Raw genomic sequence first — 24,987 nt, 5'->3', positions numbered from 1 at the left:
ATGCATTTTTTTTTGTTAATTAAAGTAATCCAAAACTGGGATTGATATTTTTGCTCTTTTTATTTTACTTAAAGTACAATAACTTTTACCTTTTTAATTTGTTTTAATAGTATATAGACAGTATTGTTTTCTTTCAAAAATCCACTTAATTTTCTTTACCCAATTATTAAAATGGTAATTGACAAAAACAAACTACATTGTCACCAGAAGAGCAATACAAAATGTACAAGTGATATATTAAAATCATCTTTCCAGCTTGAATTTCAATGATGCATTGGGGCAACGATTTTGTGAGAAACATCTTACCCTTAAATAAAGATTTTCTTAATTCCTTACCTGTGTGCTAATTAGATATCACCTTGTTTTCACATTAAACAGACTTCCACATGAGAAAGCAGCAAGGATGCAGTGGCGTTAATGTTTCCTGGTGTCAACCTGTATTATTTCAGTAGATATTGAAATGAGGATGCATCTTGCTGCCTTTCCAATGAAGCATGTTTAATTTAGTAATAGGTGAAAAACCATCCCTACAAAGGTGTTAATCAGATACTTGGCTTTGTGGACTCTTTTCAGAGAACAAATTTGTTAGCATAAAAATAAAGTCAGAAAATGAAGAGCTGTTTAATCACTCAATTGGATTTTTCTGCCAGCATATTTCTTTTTCTCTGCAACCCACTGCTAAATTGTGCTTCCTAGCTGTTTTTTTAATAAAATCACTTAATCAAATCTAACTCTGATTACATCAGAGTAGGCCAGGTACCCTACACCATAAGAGAGGGTTTGAAATTTTGACTTGTCTACTTAAATATCACCAAAATCTGATCACAATGTCAATTACGTCCCTGGGTGGGATTGAACCACCAACTTTTTGGTTAATAGCCGTACACACTAACTGATTGCGCTACAGCGACACTTTGCAAAAGTACATACTGACAAAGGCTAATAAGCATTCATCTAGAACGTTTCCTAGAAAAACTTTAAATAGTCAATAATCTGGAGAGTTTTTGTAAGATGTTTCTTCCATCAACCAATGAAGAAACACATTGGTACTTTCCCATGATGAGTGAGTGCTTCAGGATCTCTTGCACTTACATGTGCAGCAGAGTACTGTAATGGAAGCATGCTGGGTCCATAACCCAGAGGTAGGCAGATTGAAATTATCCTCTGCTATATGCATTTTTTTTTTGTTAATTAAAGTAATCCAAAACTGGGATTGATATTTTTGCTCTTTTTATTTTACTTAAAGTACAATAACTTTTACCTTTTTAATTTGTTTTAATAGTATATAGACAGTATTGTTTTCTTTCAAAAATCCACTTAATTTTCTTTACCCGATTATTAAAATGGTAATTGACAAAAACAAACTACATTGTCACCAGAAGAGCAATACAAAATGTACAAGTGATATATTAAAATCATCTTTCCAGCTTGAATTTCAATGATGCATTGGGGCAACGATTTTGTGAGAAACATCTTACCCTTAAATAAAGATTTTCTTAATTCCTTACCTGTGTGCTAATTAGATATCACCTTGTTTTCACATTAAACAGACTTCCACATGAGAAAGCAGCAAGGATGCAGTGGCGTTAATGTTTCCTGGTGTCAACCTGTATTATTTCAGTAGATATTGAAATGAGGATGCATCTTGCTGCCTTTCCAATGAAGCAAGTTTAATTTAGTAATAGGTGAAAAACCATCCCTACAAAGATGTTAATCCGATACTTGGCTTTGTGGACACTTTTCAGAGAACAAATTAGTTAGCATAAAAATAAAGCCAGAAAATGAAGAGCTGTTTAATCACTCAATTGGATTTTTCTGCCAGCATATTTCATTTTCTCTGCAACCCACTGCTAAATTGTGCTTCCTAGCTGTTTTTTGATAAAATCACTTAATCAAATCTAACTCTGATTACATCAGAGTAGGCCAGGTACCCTACACCATAAGAGGGGGTTTGAAATTTTGACTTGTCTACTTAAAGATCACCAAAATCTGATGACAAGGTCAATAACATCCCTGGGTGGGATTGAACCACCAACCCTTTGGTTAATAACCAAACACACTAACCGATTGCACCACAGAGACACTTTGCAAAAGTACATACTGACAAAGGCTAATAAGCATTCATCTAGAACGTTTCCTAGAAAACGTTAAAAAGTCAATAATCTGGAGAGTTTTTGTAAGATGTTTCTTCCATCAACCAATGAAGAAACGCATTGGTACTTTCCCATGATGAGTGAGTGCTTCAGGATCTCTTGCACTTACATGTGCAGCAGAGTACTGCAATTGAAGCATGCTGGGCCCCTTAACCCAGAGGTAGGCAGATTGAAACTATCCTCTGCTATATGCATTTTTTTTTTTTGTTAATTAAAGTAATCCAAAACTGGGATTGATATTTTTGCTCTTTTATTTTTACTTAAAGTACAATAACTTTTACCATTTTAATTTGTTTTAATAGTATATTGACAGTATTGTTTTCTTTCAAAAATCCACTTAATTTTCTTTACCCTATTATTAAAATGGTAATTGACAAAAACAAACTACATTGTCACCAGAAGAGCAATACAAAATGTACAAGTGATATATTAAAATCATCTTTCCAGCTTGAATTTCAATGATGCATTGGGGCAACGATTTTGTGAGAAACATCTTCACCCTTAAATAAAGATTTTCTTAATTCCTTACCTGTGTGCTAATTAGATATCACCTTGTTTTCACATTAAACAGATTTCCACATGATAAAGCAGCAAGGATGCAGTGGCGTTAATGTTTCCTGGTGTCAACCTGTATTATTTCAGTAGATATTGAAATGAGGATGCATCTTGCTGCCTTTCCAATGAAGCAAGTTTAATTTAGTAATAGGTGAAAAACCATCCCTACAAAGATGTTAATCAGATACTTGGCTTTGTGGACACTTTTCAGAGGACAAATTTGTTAGCATAAAAATAAAGCCAGAAAATGAAGAGCTGTTTAATCACTCAATTGGATTTTTATGCCAGCATATTTCTTTTTCTCTGCAACCCACTGCTAAATTGTGCTTCCTAGCTGTTTTTATAAAATCACTGAATCAAATCAGAGAAGGCCAGGTACCCTACACCATAAGAGGGGGTTTGAAATTTTGACTTGTCTACATAAAGATCACCAAAATCTGATAACAAGGTCAATTACGTCCCTGGGTGGGATTGAACCACCAACCTTTTGGTTAATAGCCTTACACAGTAACTGATTGCGCCACAGCAACACTTTGCGAAAGTCCATACTGACAAAGGCTAATAAGCATTCATCTAGAACGATTCCTAGAAACATTTTAAAAAGTCAATAATGTGGAGAGTTTTTGTAAGATGTTTCTTCCAGCAACCAATGAAGAAACACATTGGTACTTTCCCATGATGAGTGAGTGCTTCAGGATCTCTTGCACTTACATGTGCAGCAGAGTACTGTAATGGAAGCATGCTGGGTCCATAACCCAGAGGTAGGCAGATTGAAACTATCCTTTGCTATATGCATTTTTTTTTTGTACATTCAAGTAATCCAAAACTGGGATTGATATTTTAGCTTTTATTTTTACTTAAAGTACAATAACTTTTACCATTTTAATTTGTTTTAGTGCAAATGGCATATCAGCAGTCAGCACTAACTGGTGACATGCCATTTGTACAAGTAAGCCATGTGTGACTAATATATAAACATGCTTTATTAAATAACACCTCAAACTATCATACCCAGGATTCAAACCTATAACCTGTTGAATTCTAATCAAACACCCTACCCATGGAGCTACTTGATCCTACAACTTTTCTAACCTCCAAAAACAGTTTCAGTTGCATTTTCCAGCGTGTTTTGTTTGCGCCTTTGCAAATGTCTTACATCGACAAACTTATTTAGTACTATTTTGCAAATAGGGTTACATTGTCGCAACATTGTGTTCCCTAATTGCTTGATTTTTTAAATGCAACAATTGATAAAGACACCTGATAATTGCTCTGTGGAGTCTTATTTTGTGTTTTGTGTTTAGTCTTTAGATCTGAATTTGAATGTACTTGTGAACTAACTTAATTTCCTACTTCTAAATTCATTCCTAAATTCACTACTTACATGAATCCTGTAGTTGGGCATTTTGGGACTTCGATTGTGGGCATTGTTTTGTGTCCAGACCAGCAGCAGGTGGTGTGCATTTGCTGGAAAGGCATCGAAGACCTCCGATATGCTGCATCTCCTGATGTGTGTCTCCCTCAAGTGGCTGTCAGCAAATGCCTGCTAGACACCCCATTCCAAGCTGATTGTGACATCATGGAACATGCATCATAGAACAGGCATGCTAAAACATGGGTCTTCAACCTGCGACCCTCCAGCTGCTGTGGAACTATACATCCCAGCATGCCCTGCATCAGTTTTAGCATACCTTATAGCAAAACTGTGGCAGGGCATGCTGGGATGTGTAGTTTCACAGCAGCTGGAGGGCCACAGGATGAAGACCCATGTGCTAGAGCCAAGCCGCAGGTACATTGAATGCTAGCAAGCTGAATATTTAAATCCTTTTTGTTCCGCAGCATTCCAATGCGGAAGATTCCATGGAACCAGAGATCCTTCCATTGAGAAGGACATGCTGCCTGGATGACTACACTGTGCAAATTAAATCACGGAGCCAGTTGGCTTGTGGGTGGCTCTGGTGACTGGGTGGTTGGGTGAGTGGTGTGTCGGAAGTGGAGCGCATGCAAATGATTGTGTATCATCTAGCTAGGGAGAGAGAAAACTCATGCAGGAGTGTGCCTGCTTGTCAGTGGGTTATGCACCTTGCCAGACGTTAAATCTACATAGAGCAGCTGGAGGGGACAAGAGCAGGTTTGCAAAATATAGATAGAAGAGCATATATGCTGGCGCATTCTCCATGATTGTGTCAGCTTATGTTTTGGTGCACTGCACTTTCCTCCACTAAGTTTTAGCCATTTTTGTTAAGCTCAAGTGTAGTTTCTTCTCGGCCTTTTGGCTGTGATCTTGTATCGTGGTTGAAGGGTCTGCTGGAGGGAGGGATTGTTTTCTTCATTGGCGAAAGACCAAAGATATTCCAGGATGGAAGGCTTGGGAACACTATCTGTTTTTCAGTTGTGGAAGAGCACAGAGGTCGGATTGGACTACATTCTATAGTAAAGGATATCTTTCTATTTATTGACCCTCCCCTTATATGTGTCTGTGTTACAATAAAGCTTCGGTTTTGTGAATCCCTCACCCTCTTACACTCCACACCCATAGCCTTATTAACTGTTGTATTATTGTATAGTTTAAATGTATAGTGCAGTTCATGATTTATAGTGTAGACTGGCCTGTGCTGTAGTTCTTGAACTGTACTATACCGTCAGCATTTGTATTGTGTTTTGGCTGTGCTGCAACACTGTATTTATGTGTGCAATGTTTATGTATGTTTTTTTTTATGTCAATAAAGACTGCTTTTTCAAGCCAATATCTGAAAACAATCAATGTTTATCTTTGATGGCAATAAAAGTGGTATGATATTTGATGCTTTTGAAATCCAATACCTGATATGTCCCCTATCTGGGAACCATATATTAAATGGCTTTTCAGAAAAGGGAGATGGGAGAAGAGCTTTCAGTACTTGTAGGACCGATGCACATAAAGAAGCAAAAAAACATACATAAACATTACACACATAAGTACCGCGTTGCGGCACAGCCAAAACACAATAGAAATGCTGACGGTATAGTACAGTTCAAGAACTACAGCACAGGCCAGCCTACACTATAAATCATGAACTGCACTATACATTTAAACTGTACAATAATACAACAGTTAATAAGGCTATGGGTGTGGAGTGTAAGAGGGTGAGGGAATCACAAGCCCGAAGCTTTATTGAAAGACTGACACATATAAGGGGAGGATTAATACATAGAAAGACATCCTTTACTATAGAATGTAGTTCAATCCGGTCTTTCAACTCTTCCACAATTGAAAAACGGATAGTGTTCCCAAGCCTTCCATCCTGGAATATCTTTGGTCTTTCGCCAATGAAGAAAGCAATCCCTCCCTCCAGCAGACCCTTCAACCACAATACATGATCACAGCCAAAAGGCCGAGAAGCAACTACACTTGAGCTTAACAAAAATGGCTAAAACTTAGTGGAGGAAAGTGCAGTGCACCAAAACATAAGCTGACACAATCATGGAGAATGCGCCAGCATATATGCTCTTCTATCTATATTTTGCAAACCTGCTCTTGTCCCCTCCAGCTGCTCTATGTAGATTTAACGTCTGGCAAGGTGCATAACCCACTGACAAGCAGGCACACTCCTGCATGAGTTTTCACTCTCACTAGCTGGATGATACACAATCATTTGCATGTGCTCCACCTCCGACACACCACCCACCCAACCACCCAGTCACCAGAGCCACCCACAAACCAACTGGCTCCGTGATTTAATTTGCACAGTGTAGTCATCCAGGCAGCATGTCCTTCTCAATGGAAGGATCTCTGGTTCCATGGAATCTTCCGCATTGGAATGCTGCGGAACAAAAAGGATTTAAATATTCAGCTTGCTAGCATTCAATGTACCTGCGGCTTGGCTCTAGCACATGGGTCTTCATCCTGTGGCCCTCCAGCTGCTGTGAAACTACACATCCCAGCATGCCCTGCCACAGTTTTGCTATAAGGTATGCTAAAACTGAGGCAGGGCATGCTGGGATGTGTAGTTCCACAGCAGTTGGAGGGTCGCAGGTTGAAGACCCATGTTTTAGCATGCCTGTTCTATGATGCATGTTCCGTGATGTCACAATCAGCTTGGAATGGGGTGTCTAGCAGGCATTTGCTGACAGCCACTTGAGGGAGACACACATCAGGAGATGCAGCATATCGGAGGTCTTCGATGCCTTTCCAGCAAATGCACACCACCTGCTGCTGGTCTGGACACAAAACAATGCCCACAATCGAAGTCCCAAAATGCCCAACTACAGGATTCATGTAAGTAGTGAATTTAGGAATGAATTTAGAAGTAGGAAATTAAGTTAGTTCACAAGTACATTCAAATTCAGATCTAAAGTCTAGGTAGGCCTCACGTCCTGGCAGCCGCCAGCATTTAAAAATGCCTTGATTAGAGGTACGGAATTAAATGTAGATAAGAAGTAGACACAAAATAAGACTCCGCAGAGCAGTTATCAGGTGTTTTTATCAATTGTTGCATTTAAAAAATCAAGCAATTAGGGAACACAATGTTGCAACAATGTAACCCTATTTGCAAAATAGTACTAAATAAGTTTGTCGATGTAAGACATTTGCAAAGGCGCATCCAAAACACGCTGGAAAATGCAACTGAATCTGTTTTTGGAGGCTAGAATAGGAAATGTGCATCGGTCCTACAAGTACTGAAAGCTCTTCTCCCATCTCCCTTTTCTGAAAAGCCATTTAATATATGGTTCCCAGATAGGGGACATATCAGATATTGCCTTTCAAAAGCAGCAAATATCATACCACTTCTATTGCCATCAAAGATAAACATTGATTGTTTTCAGATATTGGATTGAAAAAGCAGTCTTTATTGACATAAAGAAGCAATAAAACATACATAAACATTACACACATAAGTACTGTGTTGCAGCACAGCCAAAACACAATACAAATGCTGTCGGTATAGTACAGTTCAAGAACTACAGCACAGGTCAGCCTACACTATAAATCATGAACTGCACTATACATTTAAACAATACAATAGTTAATAAGGCTATGGGTGTGGAGTGTAAGAGGGTGACGGAATCACAAGCCCAAAGCTTTATTGAAAGACAGACACATATAAAGGGAGGATTAATAAATACAAAGATACCCTTTACTATAGAATGTAGTCCAATCCGGTCTTTCAACTCTTCCACAACTGAAAAACGGATAGTGTTCCCAAGCCTTCCATCCTGGAATATCTTCAGTCTCTCGCCAATGAAGAAAACAATCCCTCCAGCAGACTCTTCAACCACAATACAATATCACAGCCAAAAGAGCGAGAAGCAACTACACTTGCGTTTAAACAAAATGGCTAAAACTTAGTGGAGGAAAGTGCAGTGCACCAAAACATAAGCTGACACAATCATGGAGAATGCGCCAGCATATATGCTCTTCTGTCTATATTTTCCAAACCTGCTCTTGTCCCCTCCAGTTGCTCCATGTAGATTTGACGTCTGGCAAGGTGCATAACTCACTGACAAGCAGGCACACTCCTGCATGAGTTTTCTCTCTCACTAGCTGGATGATACACATTCATTTGCATGTGCTCCACCTCCGACACACCGCCCACCCAACCACCCAGTCACCAGAGCCACCCACAAGCCAACTGGCTCCGTGATTTAATTTGCACAGTGCAGTCATCCAGGCAGCATGTCCTTCTCAATGGAATAATCTCTGGTTCCATGGAATCTTCCGCATTGGAATGCTGCGGAACAAAAAGGATTTAAACATTCAGCTTGCTAGCATTCAATGTACCTGCGGTTTGGTTCTAGCACATGGGTCTTCATCCTGTGGCCCTCCAGCTGCTGTGAAACTACACATCCCAGCATGCCCTGCCACAGTTTTGCTATTAAGGTATGCTAAAACTGAGGCAGGGCATGCTGGGATATGTAGTTCCACAGCAGTTGGAGGGTCGCAGGTTGAAGACCCATGTTCTAGCATGCCTGTTCTATGATGCATGTTCCGTGATGTCACAATCAGCTTGGAATGGGGTGTCTAGCATGCATTTGCTGACAGCCACTTGAGGCAGACACACATCAGGAGATGCAGCATATCGGAGGTCTTCGATGCCTTTCCAGCAAATGCACACCACCAGCTGCTGGTCTGGACACAAAACAATGCCCACAATTGAAGGCTCAAAATGCCCAACTACAGGATTAATGTAAGTAGTGAATTTAGGAATGAGTTTAGAAGTAGGAAATTAAGTTAGTTCACAAGTACATTCAAATTCAGATCTAAAGACTAGGTAGGCCTCACGTCCTGGCAGCACCCAGCATTTAAAAATGCCTTGATTATAGGTAGGGAATTAAATGTAGATAAGAAGTAGACACAAAAGAAGACTCCACAGAGCAATTATCAGGTGTCTTTATCAATTTTTGCATTTAAAAAATCAAGCAATTAGGGAACACAATGTTGCGACAATGTAACCCTATTTGCAAAATAGTACTAAATAAGTTTGTCGATGTAAGACATTTGCAAAGGCGCAAACAAAACACGCTGGAAAATGCAACTGAATCTGTTTTTGGAGGTTAGAATAGATGCAGGATCAAGTAGCTCAATGGGTAGGGTGTTTGATTAGAATTTAACAGGTTATAGGTTTGAATCCTGGGTATGATAGTTTGAGGTGTTATTTAATAAAGTATGTTTATATATTAGTCACACATGGCTTACTTGTACAAATGGCATGTCACCAGTTAGTGCTGACTGCTGATATGCCATTTACACAAACATGCCATGTGTGACTGTATATGCATTTAAGGAGGGCACCCCTGCAATACCACAAACCATTGAGTGTAAAGTATACTAGATATATCTTCATATCTCATGTGCTTTCTCTGAGACCAATCTTGTTATGCCCCTTCCCCACAAGGCATGCGCCTTTTGTCCATATTGCAAAAATGGGGGGGGGGCATATAATTCTCTGTCACAGGGCACCAAAAAGTCTAGTTATGGCTCTGGTATGCATTATGTAATCTGGCAGACCATCTCTCCAACACTGGCTGGTTGGAATAGAAATCCGGTTATCTATGTGAGCAAATGACCATCAACGATTTACTCTCAAACACTAAAAAATGGACAAAAATGGTCCCCTAAACAAATTGGTTAAATTTTGGGTTTAACCAATTTGTGTAATGACCATTTTTGACCACTTTTCTAGTGTTTGGGAGCAAATGGTTAATTGACATTTGCTCCTATACATTACCAGATTTTCATTCCATCCATCCAGACTGGATAGATAGCCTGACAGATAATTGTGTAGTGTACGCCCAGGATAACTGTTAGTCATGCTTTATTTTATGGCGGCACATAAATGGGTGGACAGATCCAGGGCAAGCACTGCCCACTCATGCATAGTTGTCAACTGATGTGAAGTTCCAGGGGGCAATCTCAGTTATAAAGAGAAGTATCTGGAAATTGTCCCTAGTTAAAAAAAAAAAAAAAAATTTGATCAACTCCATTTATTTAGTATGATATCCCAGGTGATAGGATGCCGGCAGTCAGAACAACATACTTTATTAAATAACACATCTCAAACTACCATACCCAGGATTCAAACCTATAACCTGTTGAATTCTAATCAAACACCCTACCTATTGAGCTATTTGATCCTGCATAAAAATTGGGAACATTATATGAAGCTATTGGTACTTTGCAAAAAAAAAGAATCAGCATTACAACGCAGCAGATCCATGCAGTTTGCAGCCACACACTACATGTATCTGCTCAGCCACAATGCTGATTATTTCTTCACAAAGTACAAGGTGAGCTCCAAACAGAATTCTCTAGCTTAGAATTATACCTTTCTTTGCCAAACCTAGAAGTCGGGCCCCCCACCCTGGGATCCCCCAGAGGGAGGCCTGCACCGTCATGCGGCAGGCTTGTCCGTTTTGGAAGCAGGCTGATGGGCAGCCCAGGATTGCTTCAGTCTGGGCTTGGCAGGTCTGGAAACATGAGCTTGCTTTGGGTATGCCTGACCTTGGGTACGCTTTACCTGGAGGATGAAAGGGCCAAGAAAAGTACTTTTAGCCTTCTGCGTGGTAGGAGTCATACTAGGTAGGCAAGCTGTTTTAGCAGTAGCCAGATCAGCTACAATCTTATTGAGGTCTTCTCCAAAAGGAGATTCAACTGAGGCAGCACAAGGGAACTCTCATCTGGGGACAACAACTGCAGGGAGAACACATATTTTCAGATGAACATGGTAGGGCAGAAGGCTGCCTAATACTGAAGCACCCCCAAACAACAAATCAAATGCAACTTACTTGACAGAGATGTGCCTGAGCAACGGCCCTCCCCAGCCCTATCCCAAATCATACTTATTTTGCATAGGAGATACCATGGTCATGAAGATTGTTCTCCCAGGGTTAGGTTCATTCATTGCATTCTGGGTATGCTGACCCCTGTGATTTCCCCAAATGTGGGAAACTCGACTGCATTATTTGTGGTAGTGGGGGACTGTGTTTGTGCTTTCCTCTGGTCAGCTCTGGTAAAAGTCAGATTTCTTTGTCTCAGATCTTCCTCTAGCCTTGTTCTTCTTTCGAGAGTTCCCTTGTGCTGCCTCAGTTGGATCTCCTTCACTTGACAGGGGGGTGCCCGAGCAGCGACCCTCCCCAGCTCTAGCCCAACTCCTACTTACCTGCCAGGTGAGATACTATGATCATGAAGTTGCTTCTCCCAGGGCAAGGCTCACCCATTGCACTCTGGGTGTGCTGCCCCTGCGATTTCCCCAAATGTGGGAAACTTGACTGCATAATTTGAGTTTTCCCTGGTCGGCTCTCATGTAATTCAGATCTCTTTGTCTCAGGTCTCTCTCCAGCCTAGTTTGCTGTCTGGTTCCACTTCTTTTTTCTTGAGCCCCTCCCTTCTATACCCTTGTGCACTATCCTGACTTCTCCTCCCGTCTGCTTACTTTGTGCCTCCCAATGCACAATGCAAACTACGGGTAGTGCTGCAGGGCCCACACCCTTTTACTTGCTTTACAGAGCAGCTCTGGAGCTGTTACAGTGCCCAGCTGCTGCAAGAAATCAGCTTGAATGCTTCATGGGCTGGGGAATGGCCAACATGAGCCCCACACCGAAGGAGGGTGGGGGTGCTTAATGCGAACTAGGGGTCATCCAAGCACAACAAAAGGCCTCCATGCCCTGCACGCTCCTTTTCTCTTTTCATATGCAGACGAGGGTTGAAGCCAACTTTGACCCACTGCTTGGATGACATCACCATATTCAAATCCATCTGCTGCAGGCCATCCCCCAGGAATGCTTGCACTAGTTGTTGCATTTGGTTTGTTGTTTGGGGGTGCTTCAGTATTAGGCAGCCTTCTGCCACCCCATGTTCATCTGAAAATATGTGTTCTCCCTGCAGTTGTTGTCCCCAGATGAGAGTTCCCTTGTGCTGCCTCAGTTGAATCTCCTTTACTTGACAGAGATGTGCCTGAGCAGCGGCCCTCCCCAGCCCTATCCCAAATCATACTTATTTTGCATAGGAGATACCATGGTCATGAAGATTGTTCTCCCAGGGTTAGGTTCATTCATTGCATTCTGGGTATGCTGACCCCTGTGATTTCCCCAAATGTGGGAAACTCGACTGCATTATTTGTGGTAGTGGGGGACTGTGTTTGTGCTTTCCTCTGGTCAGCTCTGGTAAAAGTCAGATTTCTTTGTCTCAGATCTTCCTCTAGCCTTGTTCTTCTTTCGAGAGTTCCCTTGTGCTGCCTTAGTTGGATCTCCTTCACTTGACAGGGGGGTGCCCGAGCAGCGACCCTCCCCAGCTCTAGCCTAACTCCTACTTACCTGCCAGGTGAGATACTATGATCATGAAGTTGCTTCTCCCAGGGCAAGGCTCACCCATTGCACTCTGGGTGTGCTGCCCCTGCGATTTCCCCAAATGTGGGAAACTTGACTGCATAATTTGAGTTTTCCCTGGTCGGCTCTCATGTAATTCAGATCTCTTTGTCTCAGGTCTCTCTCCAGCCTAGTTTGCTGTCTGGTTCCACTTCTTTTTTCTTGAGCCCCTCCCTTCTATACCCTTGTGCACTATCCTGACTTCTCCTCCCGTCTGCTTACTTTGTGCCTCCCAATGCACAATGCAAACTACGGGTAGTGCTGCAGGGCCCACACCCTTTTACTTGCTTTACAGAGCAGCTCTGGAGCTGTTACAGTGCCCAGCTGCTGCAAGAAATCAGCTTGAATGCTTCATGGGCTGGGGAATGGCCAACATGAGCCCCACACCGAAGGAGGGTGGGGGTGCTTAATGCGAACTAGGGGTCATCCAAGCACCACAAAAGGCCTCCATGCCCTGCACGCTCCTTTTCTCTTTTCATATGCAGACGAGGGTTGAAGCCAACTTTGACCCACTGCTTGGATGACATCACCATATTCAAATCCATCTGCTGCAGGCCATCCCCCAGGAATGCTTGCACTAGTTGTTGCATTTGGTTTGTTGTTTGGGGGTGCTTCAGTATTAGGCAGCCTTCTGCCACCCCATGTTCATCTGAAAATATGTGTTCTCCCTGCAGTTGTTGTCCCCAGATGAGAGTTCCCTTGTGCTGCCTCAGTTGAATCTCCTTTACTTGACAGAGATGTGCCTGAGCAGCGGCCCTCCCCAGCCCTATCCCAAATCATACTTATTTTGCATAGGAGATACTATTGTCATGAAGATTGTTCTCCCAGGGTGAGGTTCATTCATTGCATTCTGGGTATGCTGACCCCTGTGATTTCCCCAAATGTGGGAAACTCGACTGCATTATTTGTGGTAGTGGTGGACTGTGTTTGTGCTTTCCTCTGGTCAGCTCTGGTAAAAGTCAGATTTCTTTGTCTCAGATCTTCCTCTAGCCTTGTTCTTCTTTTGAGAGTTCCCTTGTGCTGCATCAGTTGGATCTCCTTCACTTGAAAGGTAGTGCCCGAGCAGCGACCCTCCCCAGCTCTAGCCCAACTCCTACTAACCTGCCAGGTGAGATACTATGATCATGAAGGTGCTTCTCCCAGGGCAAGGCTCACCCATTGCACTCTGGGTGTGCTGCCCCTTGCGATTTCCCCAAATTTGGGAAACTTGACTGCATAATTTGTGTTTCCCCTGGACGGCTCTCGTATAATTCAGATCTCTTTGTCTCAGGTCTCTCTCCAGCCTAGTATGCTGTCTGTTTCCACTTCTCTTTTCTTGAGCCCATCCCTTCTATAACCTTGTGCACTATCCTGACTTCTCCTCCCGTCTGCTTACTTTGTGCCTTCCAATGCACAATGCAAACTACAGGTAGTGCTGCAGGGCTCACACCCTTTTACTTGCCTTACAGAGCAGCTCTGGAGCTGTTACAGTACCCAACTGCTGCAAGAAATCAGCTTGAATGCTTTAGGGGCTGGGGCATGGCCAACATGAGCCCCACACCGAAGGAGGGTGGGGGTGTTTAATGCGAACTAGGGGTCATCCAAGCTTCGCAAAAGGCCGCCATGCCCTGCATATCCCTTTTCTCTTTTCATAAGCAGACGAGGGATGAAGCCAACTTTGACCCACTGCTTGGATGACATCACTTGCTGCCTTTCCAATGAAGCAAGTTTAATTTAGTAATAGGTGAAAAACCATCCCTACAAAGGTGTTAATCAGATACTTGGCTTTGTGGACACTTTTCAGAGAACACATTTGTTAGCATAAAAATAAAGCCAGAAAATGAAGAGCTGTTTAATCACTCAATTGGATTTTTCTGCAAGCGTATTTCTTTTTCTCTGCAACCCACTGCTAAGTTGTGCTTCCTAGTTGTTCTTTTATAAAATCACTTAATCAAATCTAACTCTGATTACATCAGAGAAGGCCAGGTACCCTACACCATAAGAGGGGGTTTGAAATTTTGACTTGTCTACTTAAAGATCACCAAAATCTGATAACAAGGTAAATTACGTCCCTGGGTAGGATTGAACCACCAACCTTTTGGTTAATAACCGAACACGCTAACTGATTGCGCCACAGAGACACATTGCAAAAGTCTATACTGACAAAGGCTAATAAGCATTCATCTAGAACGTTTCCTAGAAAAACTTTAAAAAGTCAATAATCTGGAGAGTTTTTGTAAGATGTTTCTTCCATCAACCAATGAAGAAACACATTGGTACTTTCCCATGATGAGTGAGTGCTTCAGGATCTCTTGCACTTACATGTGCAGCAGAGTACTGCAATGGAAGCATGCTGGGCCCATAACCCAGAGGTAGGCAGATTGAAATTATCCTCTGCTATATGCATTTTTTTTTTGTTAATTAAAGTAATCCAAAACTGGGATTGATATTTTTGCTCTTTTTATTTTACTTAAAGTACAATAACTTCTACCTTTTTAATTTGTTTTAATAGTATATAGACAGTATTGTTTTCTTTCAAAAATCCACTTAATTTTCTTTACCCTGTTATTAAAATGGTAATTGACAAAAACAAACTACATTGTCACCAGAAGAGCAATACAAAATGTACAAGTGATATATTAAAATCATCTTTCCAGCTTGAATTTCAATGATGCATTGGGGCAACGATTTTGTGAGAAACCTCTTCACCCTTAAATAAAGATTTTCTTAATTCCTTACCTGTGTGCTAATTAGATATCACCTTGTTTTCACATTAAACAGACTTCCACATGAGAAAGCAGCAAGGATGCAGTGGCGTTAATGTTTCCTGGTGTCAACCTGTATTATTTCAGTAGATATTGAAATGAGGATGCATCTTGCTGCCTTTCCAATGAAGCATGTTTAATTTAGTAATAGGTGAAAAACCATCCCTACAAAGGTGTTAATCAGATACTTGGCTTTGTGGACTCTTTTCAGAGAACAAATTTGTTAGCATAAAAATAAAGCCAGAAAATGAAGAGCTGTTTAATCACTCAATTAGATTTTTCTGCCAGCATATTTCTTTTTCTCTGCAACCCACTGCTAAATTGTGCTTCCTAGCTGTTTTTTTTTATAAAATCACTTAATCAAATCTAACTGATTACATCAGAGTAGGCCAGGTACCCTACACCATAAGAGAGGGTTTGAAATTTTGACTTGTCTACTTAAATATCACCAAAATCTGATCACAAGGTCAATTACGTCCCTGGGTGGGATTGAACCACCAACTTTTTGGTTAATAGCCGTACACACTAACTGATTGCGCTACAGCGACACTTTGTGAAAGTACATACTGACAAAGGCTAATAAGCATTCATCTAGAACGTTTCCTAGAAAAACTTTAAATAGTCAATAATCTGGAGAGTTTTTGTAAGATGTTTCTTCCATCAACCAATGAAGAAACACATTGGTACTTTCCCATGATGAGTGAGTGCTTCAGGATCTCTTGCACTTACATGTGCAGCAGAGTACTGTAATGGAAGCATGCTGGGTCCATAACCCAGAGGTAGGCAGATTGAAATTATCCTCTGCTATATGCATTTTTTTTTGTTAATTAAAGTAATCCAAAACTGGGATTGATATTTTTGCTCTTTTTATTTTACTTAAAGTACAATAACTTTTACCTTTTTAATTTGTTTTAATAGTATATAGACAGTATTGTTTTCTTTCAAAAATCCACTTAATTTTCTTTACCCGATTATTAAAATGGTAATTGACAAAAACAAACTACATTGTCACCAGAAGAGCAATACAAAATGTACAAGTGATATATTAAAATCATCTTTCCAGCTTGAATTTCAATGATGCATTGGGGCAACGATTTTGTGAGAAACATCTTACCCTTAAATAAAGATTTTCTTAATTCCTTACCTGTGTGCTAATTAGATATCACCTTGTTTTCACATTAAACAGACTTCCACATGAGAAAGCAGCAAGGATGCAGTGGCGTTAATGTTTCCTGGTGTCAACCTGTATTATTTCAGTAGATATTGAAATGAGGATGCATCTTGCTGCCTTTCCAATGAAGCAAGTTTAATTTAGTAATAGGTGAAAAACCATCCCTACAAAGATGTTAATCCGATACTTGGCTTTGTGGACACTTTTCAGAGAACAAATTAGTTAGCATAAAAATAAAGCCAGAAAATGAAGAGCTGTTTAATCACTCAATTGGATTTTTCTGCCAGCATATTTCATTTTCTCTGCAAACCACTGCTAAATTGTGCTTCCTAGCTGTTTTTTGATAAAATCACTTAATCAAATCTAACTCTGATTACATCAGAGTAGGCCAGGTACCCTACACCATAAGAGGGGGTTTGAAATTTTGACTTGTCTACTTAAAGATCACCAAAATCTGATGACAAGGTCAATAACATCCCTGGGTAGGATTGAACCACCAACCCTTTGGTTAATAACTAAACACACTAACCGATTGCACCACAGAGACACTTTGCAAAAGTACATACTGACAAAGGCTAATAAGCATTCATCTAGAACGTTTCCTAGAAAACTTTAAAAAGTCAATAATCTGGAGAGTTTTTGTAAGATGTTTCTTCCATCAACCAATGAAGAAACGCATTGGTACTTTCCCATGATGAGTGAGTGCTTCAGGATCTCTTGCACTTACATGTGCAGCAGAGTACTGCAATGGAAGCATGCTGGGCCCCTTAACCCAGAGGTTGGCAGATTGAAACTATCCTCTGCTATATGCATTTTTTTTTTGTTAATTAAAGTAATCCAAAACTGGGATTGATATTTTTGCTCTTTTATTTTTACTTAAAGTACAATAACTTTTACCATTTTAATTTGTTTTAATAGTATATTGACAGTATTGTTTTCTTTCAAAAATCCACTTAATTTTCTTTACCCTATTATTAAAATGGTAATTGACAAAAACAAACTACATTGTCACCAGAAGAGCAATACAAAATGTACAAGTGATATATTAAAATCATCATTCCAGCTTGAATTTCAATGATGCATTGGGGCAACGATTTTGTGAGAAACATCTTCACCCTTAAATAAAGATTTTCTTAATTCCTTACCTGTGTGCTAATTAGATATCACCTTGTTTTCACATTAAACAGACTTCCACATGAGAAAGCAGCAAGGATGCAGTGGCGTTAATGTTTCCTGGTGTCAACCTGTATTATTTCAGTAGATATTGAAATGAGGATGCATCTTGCTGCCTTTCCAATGAAGCAAGTTTAATTTAGTAATAGGTGAAAAACCATCCCTACAAAGATGTTAATCAGATACTTGGCTTTGTGGACACTTTTCAGAGAACAAATTTGTTAGCATAAAAATAAAGCCAGAAAATGAAGAGCTGTTTAATCACTCAATTGGATTTTTTTGCCAGCATATTTCTTTTTCTCTGCAAACCACTGCTAAATTGTGCTTCCTAGCTGTTTTTATAAAATCACTGAATCAAATCTAACTCTGATTACATCAGAGAAGGCCAGGTACCCTACACCATAACAGGGGTTTTTGAAATTTTGACTTGTCTACTTAAAGATCACCAAAATCTGATAACAAGGTCAATTACATCCCTGGGTGGGATTGAACCACCAACCTTTTGGTTAATAGCCGTACACACTAACTGATTGCGCCACAGCGACACTTGGCAAAAGTACATACTGACAAAGGCTAATAAGCATTCATCTAGAACGTTTCCTAGAAAAACTTTAAATAGTCAATAATCTGGAGAGTTTTTGTAAGATGTTTCTTCCATCAACCAATGAAGAAACACATTGGTACTTTCCCATGATGAGTGAGTACTTCAGGATCTCTTGCAATTACATGTGCAGCAGAGTACTGTAATGGAAGCATGCTGGGTCCATAGCCCAGAGGTAGGCAGATTGAAACTATCCTCTGCTATATGCGTTTTTTTTTGTTAATTAAAGTAATCCAAAACTGGGATTGATATTTTTGCTCTTTTATTTTTACTTAAAGTACAATAACTTTTACCATTTTCATTTGTTTTAATAGTATATTGACAGTATTGTTTTCTTTCAAAAATCCACTTAATTTTCTTTACCCGATTATTAAAATGGTAATTGACAAAAACAAACTACATTGTCACCAGAAGAGCAATACAAAATGTACAAGTGATATATTAAAATCATCTTTCCAGCTTGAATTTCAATGATGCATTGGGGCAACGATTTTGTGAGAAACATCTTCACCCTTAAATAAAGATTTTCTTAATTCCTTACCTGTGTGCTAATTAGATATCACCTTGTTTTCACATTAAACAGACTTCCACATGAGAAAGCAGCAAGGATGCAGTGGCGTTAATGTTTCCTGGTGTCAACCTGTATTATTTCAGTAGATATTCAAATGAGGATGCATCTTGCTGCCTTTCCAATGAAGCAAGTTTAATTTAGTAATAGGTGAAAAACCATCCCTACAAAGGTGTTAATCAGAAACTTGGCTTTGTGGACACTTTTCAGAGAACAAATTTGTTAGCATAAAAATAAAGCCAGAAAATGAAGAGCTGTTTAATCACTCAATTGGATTTTTTTGCGAGCATATTTCTTTTTCTCTGCAACCCACTGCTAAATTGTGCTTCCTAGCTGTTTTTATAAAATCACTGAATCAAATCTAACTCTGATTACATCAGAGAAGGCCAGGTACCCTACACCATAAGAGGGGGTTTGAAATTTTGACTTGTCTACATAAAGATCACCAAAATCTGATAACAAGGTCAATTACGTCCCTGGGTGGGATTGAACCACCAACCTTTTGGTTAATAGCCTTACACAGTAACTGATTGCACCACAGCAACACTTTGCAAAAGTCCATACTGACAAAGGCTAATAAGCATTCATCTAGAACGATTCCTAGAAACATTTTAAAAAGTCAATAATGTGGAGAGTTTTTGTAAGATGTTTCTTCCATCAACCAATGAAGAAACACATTGGTACTTTCCCATGATGAGTGAGTGCTTCAGGATCTCTTGCACTTACATGTGCAGCAGAGTACTGTAATGGAAGCATGCTGGGTCCATAACCCAGAGGTAGGCAGATTGAAACTATCCTCTGCTATATGCATTTTTTTTTGTTAATTAAAGTAATCCAAAACTGGGATTGATATTTTTGCTCTTTTATTTTTACTTAAAGTACAATAACTTTTACCATTTTAATTTGTTTTAATAGTATATTGACAGTATTGTTTTCTTTCAAAAATCCACTTAATTTTCTTTACCCGATTATTAAAATGGTAATTGACAAAAACAAACTACATTATCACCAGAAGAGCAATATAAAATGTTCAAGTAATATATTAAAATCATCTTTCCAGCTTGGATTTCAATGATGCATTGGGGCAACGATTTTGTGAGAAACATCTTCACCCTTAAATAAAGATTTTCTTAATTCCTTACCTGTGTGCTAATTAGATATCACCTTGTTTTCACATTAAACAGACTTCCACATGAGAAAACAGCAAAGATGCAGTGGCGTTAATGTTTCATGGTGTCAACCTGTATTATTTCCGTAGATATTGAAATGAGGATGCATCTTGCTGCCTTTCCAATGAAGCAAGTTTAATTTAGTAATAGGTGAAAAACCATCCCTACAAAGATGTTAATCAGATACTTGGCTTTGTGGACACTTTTCAGAGAACAAATTTGTTATCATAAAAATAAAGCCAGAAAATGAAGAGCTGTTTAATCACTCAATTGGATTTTTCTGCCAGCATATTTCTTTTTCTCTGCAACCCACTGCTAAATTGTGCTTCCTAGCTGTTTTTTTTATAAAATCACTTAATCAAATCTAACTCTGATTACATCAGAGAAGGCCAGGTACCCTACACCATAAGAGGGGGTTTGCAATTTTGACTTGTCTACTTAAATATCACCAAAATCTGATCACAAGGTCGATCACGTCCCTGGGTGGGATTGAACCACCAACCTTTTGATTAATAGCTGAACACACTAACCGATTGCGCCACAGAGACACTTTGCAAAAAGTAAATACTGACAAAGACTAATAAGCATTCATCTAGAACGTTTCCTAGAAAAACTTTAAAAAGTCAATAATCTGGAGAGTTTTTGTAAGATGTTTCTTCCAGCAACCAATGAAGAAACACATTGGTACTTTCGCATGATGAGTGAGTGCTTCAGGATCTCTTGCACTTACATGTGCAGCAGAGTACTGTAATGGAAGCATGCTGGGTCCATAACCCAGAGGTAGGCAGATTGAAACTATCCTTTGCTATATGCTTTTTTTTTTTGTTCATTAAAGTAATCCAAAACTGGGATTGATATTTTAGCTTTTATTTTTACTTAAAGTACAATAACTTTTACCATTTTAATTTGTTTTAATAGTATATTGACAGTATTGTTTTCTTTCAAAAATCCACTTAATTTTCTTTACCCTATTATTAAAATGGTAATTGACAAAAACAAACTACATTGTCACCAGAAGAGCAATACAAAATGTACAAGTGATATATTAAAATCATCTTTCCAGCTTGAATTTCAATGATGCATTGGGGCAACGATTTTGTGAGAAACATCTTCACCCTTAAATAAAGATTTTCCTAATTCCTTACCTGTGTGCTAATTAGATATCACCTTGTTTTCACATTAAACAGACTTCCACATGAGAAAGCAGCAAGGATGCAGTGGCGTTAATGTTTCCTGGTGTCAACCTGTATTATTTCAGTAGATATTGAAATGAGGATGCATCTTGCTGCCTTTCCAATGAAGAAAGTTTAATTTAGTAATAGGTGAAAAACCATCCCTACAAAGATGTTGATCAGATATTTGGCTTTGTGGACACTTTTCAGAGAACAAATTTGTTAGCATAAAAGTAAAGCCAGAAAATGAAGAGCTGTTTAATCACTCAATTGGATTTTTTTGCCAGCATATTTCTTTTTCTCTGCAAACCACTGCTAAATTGTGCTTCCTAGCTGTTTTTATAAAATCACTGAATCAAATCTAACTCTGATTACATCAGAGAAGGCCAGGTACCCTACACCATAACAGGGGTTTTTGAAATTTTGACTTGTCTACTTAAAGATCACCAAAATCTGATAACAAGGTCAATTACGTCCCTGGGTGGGATTGAACCACCAACCTTTTGGTTAATAGCCGTACACACTAACTGATTGCGCCACAGCGACACTTTGCAAAAGTACATACTGACAAAGGCTGATAAGCATTCATCTAGAACGTTTCCAAGAAAAACTTTAAATAGTCAATAATCTGGAGAGTTTTTGTAAGATGTTTCTTCCATCAACCAATGAAGAAACACATTGGTACTTTCCCATGATGAGTGAGTGCTTCAGGATCTCTTGCAATTACATGTGCAGCAGAGTACTGTAATGGAAGCATGCTGGGTCCATAGCCCAGAGGTAGGCAGATTGAAACTATCCTCTGCTATATGCATTTTTTTTTGTTAATTAAAGTAATCCAAAACTGGGATTGATATTTTTGCTCTTTTATTTTTACTTAAAGTACAATAACTTTTACCATTTTAATTTGTTTTAATAGTATATTGACAGTATTGTTTTCTTTCAAAAATCCACTTAATTTTCTTTACCCGATTATTAAAATGGTAATTGACAAAAATAAACTGATGAGGATACTACTGCAGTCTTTGTTTCGTCTGTACCCGCTGAAAGAGCAGCAAAAGGTGGAGATCTTGATGGGACAGTTTAAAGGGCTTGCACTTAGAGAGGTTACTTCCTGGCCTACTGAAGAGAAGAAGACTGTGGACCAGATCCTCAACAGGCTTGCTACCACATTTGACACAAGGACAGTGTCAGAACTTAAAATGCACTTCTTTGCTCGAAAGCAACAACCAGGAGAGTCACTACGGGGCTATGCCCTCAGCTTGCAGGAAGCACTCAGAGATGTTCAGCAAGCAGACCCTGAGGAAGTGCATGACAAAGAGAAAATGTTATTGGACCAGTTCACTGAAGGTGCAAGGGGCGAATTTGTAAAAACTCAGCTGCGACTATTGAGATTGCAGAAGCCTGGAAGCACATTCCTGGATTTTAAAGAGGCTGCGATTAAAGTTCTAGGCTCCAGTCTTACTTCAGGGGCTGTTCCACAAGAGTCTATTCCAGAGATGCCACGGTATCAAGAGAATTCTGATGCCCAGGAGTCAAGTTTTAAAGGAGCTACTTACCCACCTACAGTAAAAGGAGTGACAGTGCCATGTTCAAAGACATGCATATTTGACTCTTCTAGTGAGTTACGAAGTCTGCTGGCTGAACTGACACGTGGTGTGACAGAGATGCGCAGAGACCTGCAGATTCTGAAGAGACAGCAGGCACTGCTCCATGAAGAAATGGAATGGTGCCAGGAGAGGAGACCACTGAACAGTTCCCAATGGGACCTACATAGAAACAGTGAGACACTTTTTTCCAACCACTTTGCCTCCCAAAGGCGACCCATTTTTCAAAGCTGTGAAGGAAGCGGACAAATTAAGAGAGAATTTGAGCAGCCAGATCATTTAAACTCCAAATTCATGTGGTTAACCCGTTATGTTAGCCAATGCCCGGTGGTTCATGTTTGCATCAATGGAGTCTCAATGCCCGCTCTCTTAGACACTGGATCACAAGTGACCACAATACAAGCAACACAGTTTGAGCAGCATTGGACTGAGGAACAGATGTTTCCGTCAACTTCCACATTGATAAACCCGATTGCAAGCAATGGGCACTGCATCCCTTGCAAAGGATACTGGGAAGCTGAAATTCAAATCGGACGAACAGTGCTACCACAGCAAGGCTTCATCATCACCACTGCCCAAGATGATGGATTGCCTCCAGTGATAGTGGGCATGAATGTGTTGCGGAACTGCTGTGAGGAGCTCGTAGCAGCACTCCAAGGAGAGTTTCAAACTGACAAGCTCCAGGAGAAACAAGGCCTTCAACCTGGGATAGCCAAACAAAAGGGAAGAATGATAACAGAATTATCTGTAAGAGAGGAACATGAAAAAAATAAGGCTAGCCAAATAATGATAGAAATGCCCATCTCCAGTGTCCAGATTATCCGAAAGAATGCTTCAATGTTAGGCATGAATAATATAGCATCCAGTTCTAGAAACTGTGAGCAACCTATTCAAGGAACCAGTTTTGACCACCTGCAAGATAAAAGTCAGATGATAAGACACCTCAAAGCCTTACTGAAGATTGGGAAATACCTGACCAAGCGACAAAGGCAAGAATCCTCGCCAGAACTCCTGAAGTTGTTGAGACAGCGAGAAAGGCTGTTTGAAGAGAAAGGACAGTTGGTTCGATGTAGTGTGGATCCTAATACTCATTATAGGATCAGTCAACTTGTAATTCCAAGACAAAGTGCTTGTTATGTGCTTGAAGAATATCATGACAAGTCAGGTCACCCTGGGTGCAAAAGGATGGAAACAAGCATCTGGAAAAAGTTCTTTTGGGTTGAAATGAGGGAAGACATCAAGAGATGGTGCCGAAACTGTCCAACCTGTTCTGTAAGAAGAACCTTGCTGCCTCTTTCTCTCCAGAATCCATTGTCCCAAACCAGCTGTGATACTGAATCCCAAGATGGAATGGAAGAGGCTCATAAAATGTATTTACAGCAGACTAAGGTGGTTTGTCACCGACAAGGAGGCAAGAAGACTAGGGCTTGCAAAACAGAAAACCACCATAGTCAGCTGCAGTTTTGTACAGCATGTCCCAAAGACAGTTTAGAAAGAGTTCAATACTCATCCATGGCAGGGGGGTTGAGGTTTCCTAGACAAACTTTTCAAGACCATATACTGTCCAGATTTCAACCGATTGCTCCAGGAGCATGTGTTAATGTACTATAGCACAAAAGGAATTATACCTATCAGATACTGATGTTAAAAATGTTGATAAATGTTAATGTTTCAGACATAATCTGTGTTCACTAATGAATGTGACTGGATATAGTGAGAAGTTTATATAGGGATAAAACCAAAATGCGTGAGGACACGCATGTTTTGGGGGGGGGCACGTGTGATATCCCATAACAACAAGGACATTTTTGACAACAGTGTAGTTGCCTGTGCCATTTTAAATAAAGTTTATTTAAAAGAAAATTGAACAGCAGTTTGAGAAGTCAGTTGGAGCCATGGTGAGGAAAGAGCTGGCGACGCCATTACGCAGAGATGAGCAGCTGAGAGAGGGGAGACAAATAAGCTGAAAATTGCATGAGAGAGTAAGCAGTAGTGCAAAATACAGCAGTGGAAGTGCAGCAATTAACAAGTAAGAACGCCATGACACTCTCAGCCAAGAGAGTGCACAGCAAGTGTCAGAGACAGGAGAGTATAAAGCCTTTATACCAATGCTGACTGGCCTACATCTGAGGGGAAACTGCCTCAGAAACATCTATTGACTGGGTGAGATAAATCCATATTTATACTGAAACCTACTCCACTGCAAAGGACATTATCCTATATTTACTATACCT

The 24,987-nt window shown here is 39.8% G+C and overlaps 6 non-coding genes across 6 annotated transcripts; all 6 read left to right on the top strand.

Moving 5' to 3' along the window:
- Nucleotides 1-11,023: 11,023 nt before the first annotated feature.
- LOC134937956 (U1 spliceosomal RNA) lies at nt 11,024-11,187 on the top strand. The gene has a single exon (XR_010180638.1). It is a non-coding gene; the product is annotated as a U1 spliceosomal RNA (small nuclear RNA).
- Nucleotides 11,188-11,339: 152 nt separating this feature from the next.
- LOC134938100 (U1 spliceosomal RNA) lies at nt 11,340-11,502 on the top strand. The gene has a single exon (XR_010180749.1). It is a non-coding gene; the product is annotated as a U1 spliceosomal RNA (small nuclear RNA).
- Nucleotides 11,503-12,176: 674 nt separating this feature from the next.
- LOC134937955 (U1 spliceosomal RNA) lies at nt 12,177-12,340 on the top strand. Its single transcript, XR_010180636.1, has one exon. It is a non-coding gene; the product is annotated as a U1 spliceosomal RNA (small nuclear RNA).
- Nucleotides 12,341-12,492: 152 nt separating this feature from the next.
- On the top strand, nt 12,493-12,655 carry LOC134938099 (U1 spliceosomal RNA). The gene has a single exon (XR_010180748.1). It is a non-coding gene; the product is annotated as a U1 spliceosomal RNA (small nuclear RNA).
- A 674-nt stretch (nt 12,656-13,329) lies between these two features.
- Nucleotides 13,330-13,493, top strand: LOC134937982 (U1 spliceosomal RNA). Its single transcript, XR_010180659.1, has one exon. It is a non-coding gene; the product is annotated as a U1 spliceosomal RNA (small nuclear RNA).
- Nucleotides 13,494-13,644: 151 nt separating this feature from the next.
- LOC134938058 (U1 spliceosomal RNA) lies at nt 13,645-13,808 on the top strand. The gene has a single exon (XR_010180721.1). It is a non-coding gene; the product is annotated as a U1 spliceosomal RNA (small nuclear RNA).
- The last annotated feature ends 11,179 nt before the right edge of the window (nt 13,809-24,987 follow it).

The sequence above is a fragment of the Pseudophryne corroboree genome, chromosome 6 (genome assembly GCF_028390025.1).
Source record: "Pseudophryne corroboree isolate aPseCor3 chromosome 6, aPseCor3.hap2, whole genome shotgun sequence".
In the NCBI taxonomy this organism is placed as follows: domain Eukaryota; kingdom Metazoa; phylum Chordata; class Amphibia; order Anura; family Myobatrachidae; genus Pseudophryne; species Pseudophryne corroboree.
The sequence above is the reverse complement of the archived record's forward strand: the minus strand, read 5'-3'. Positions and strand labels throughout refer to the sequence as shown.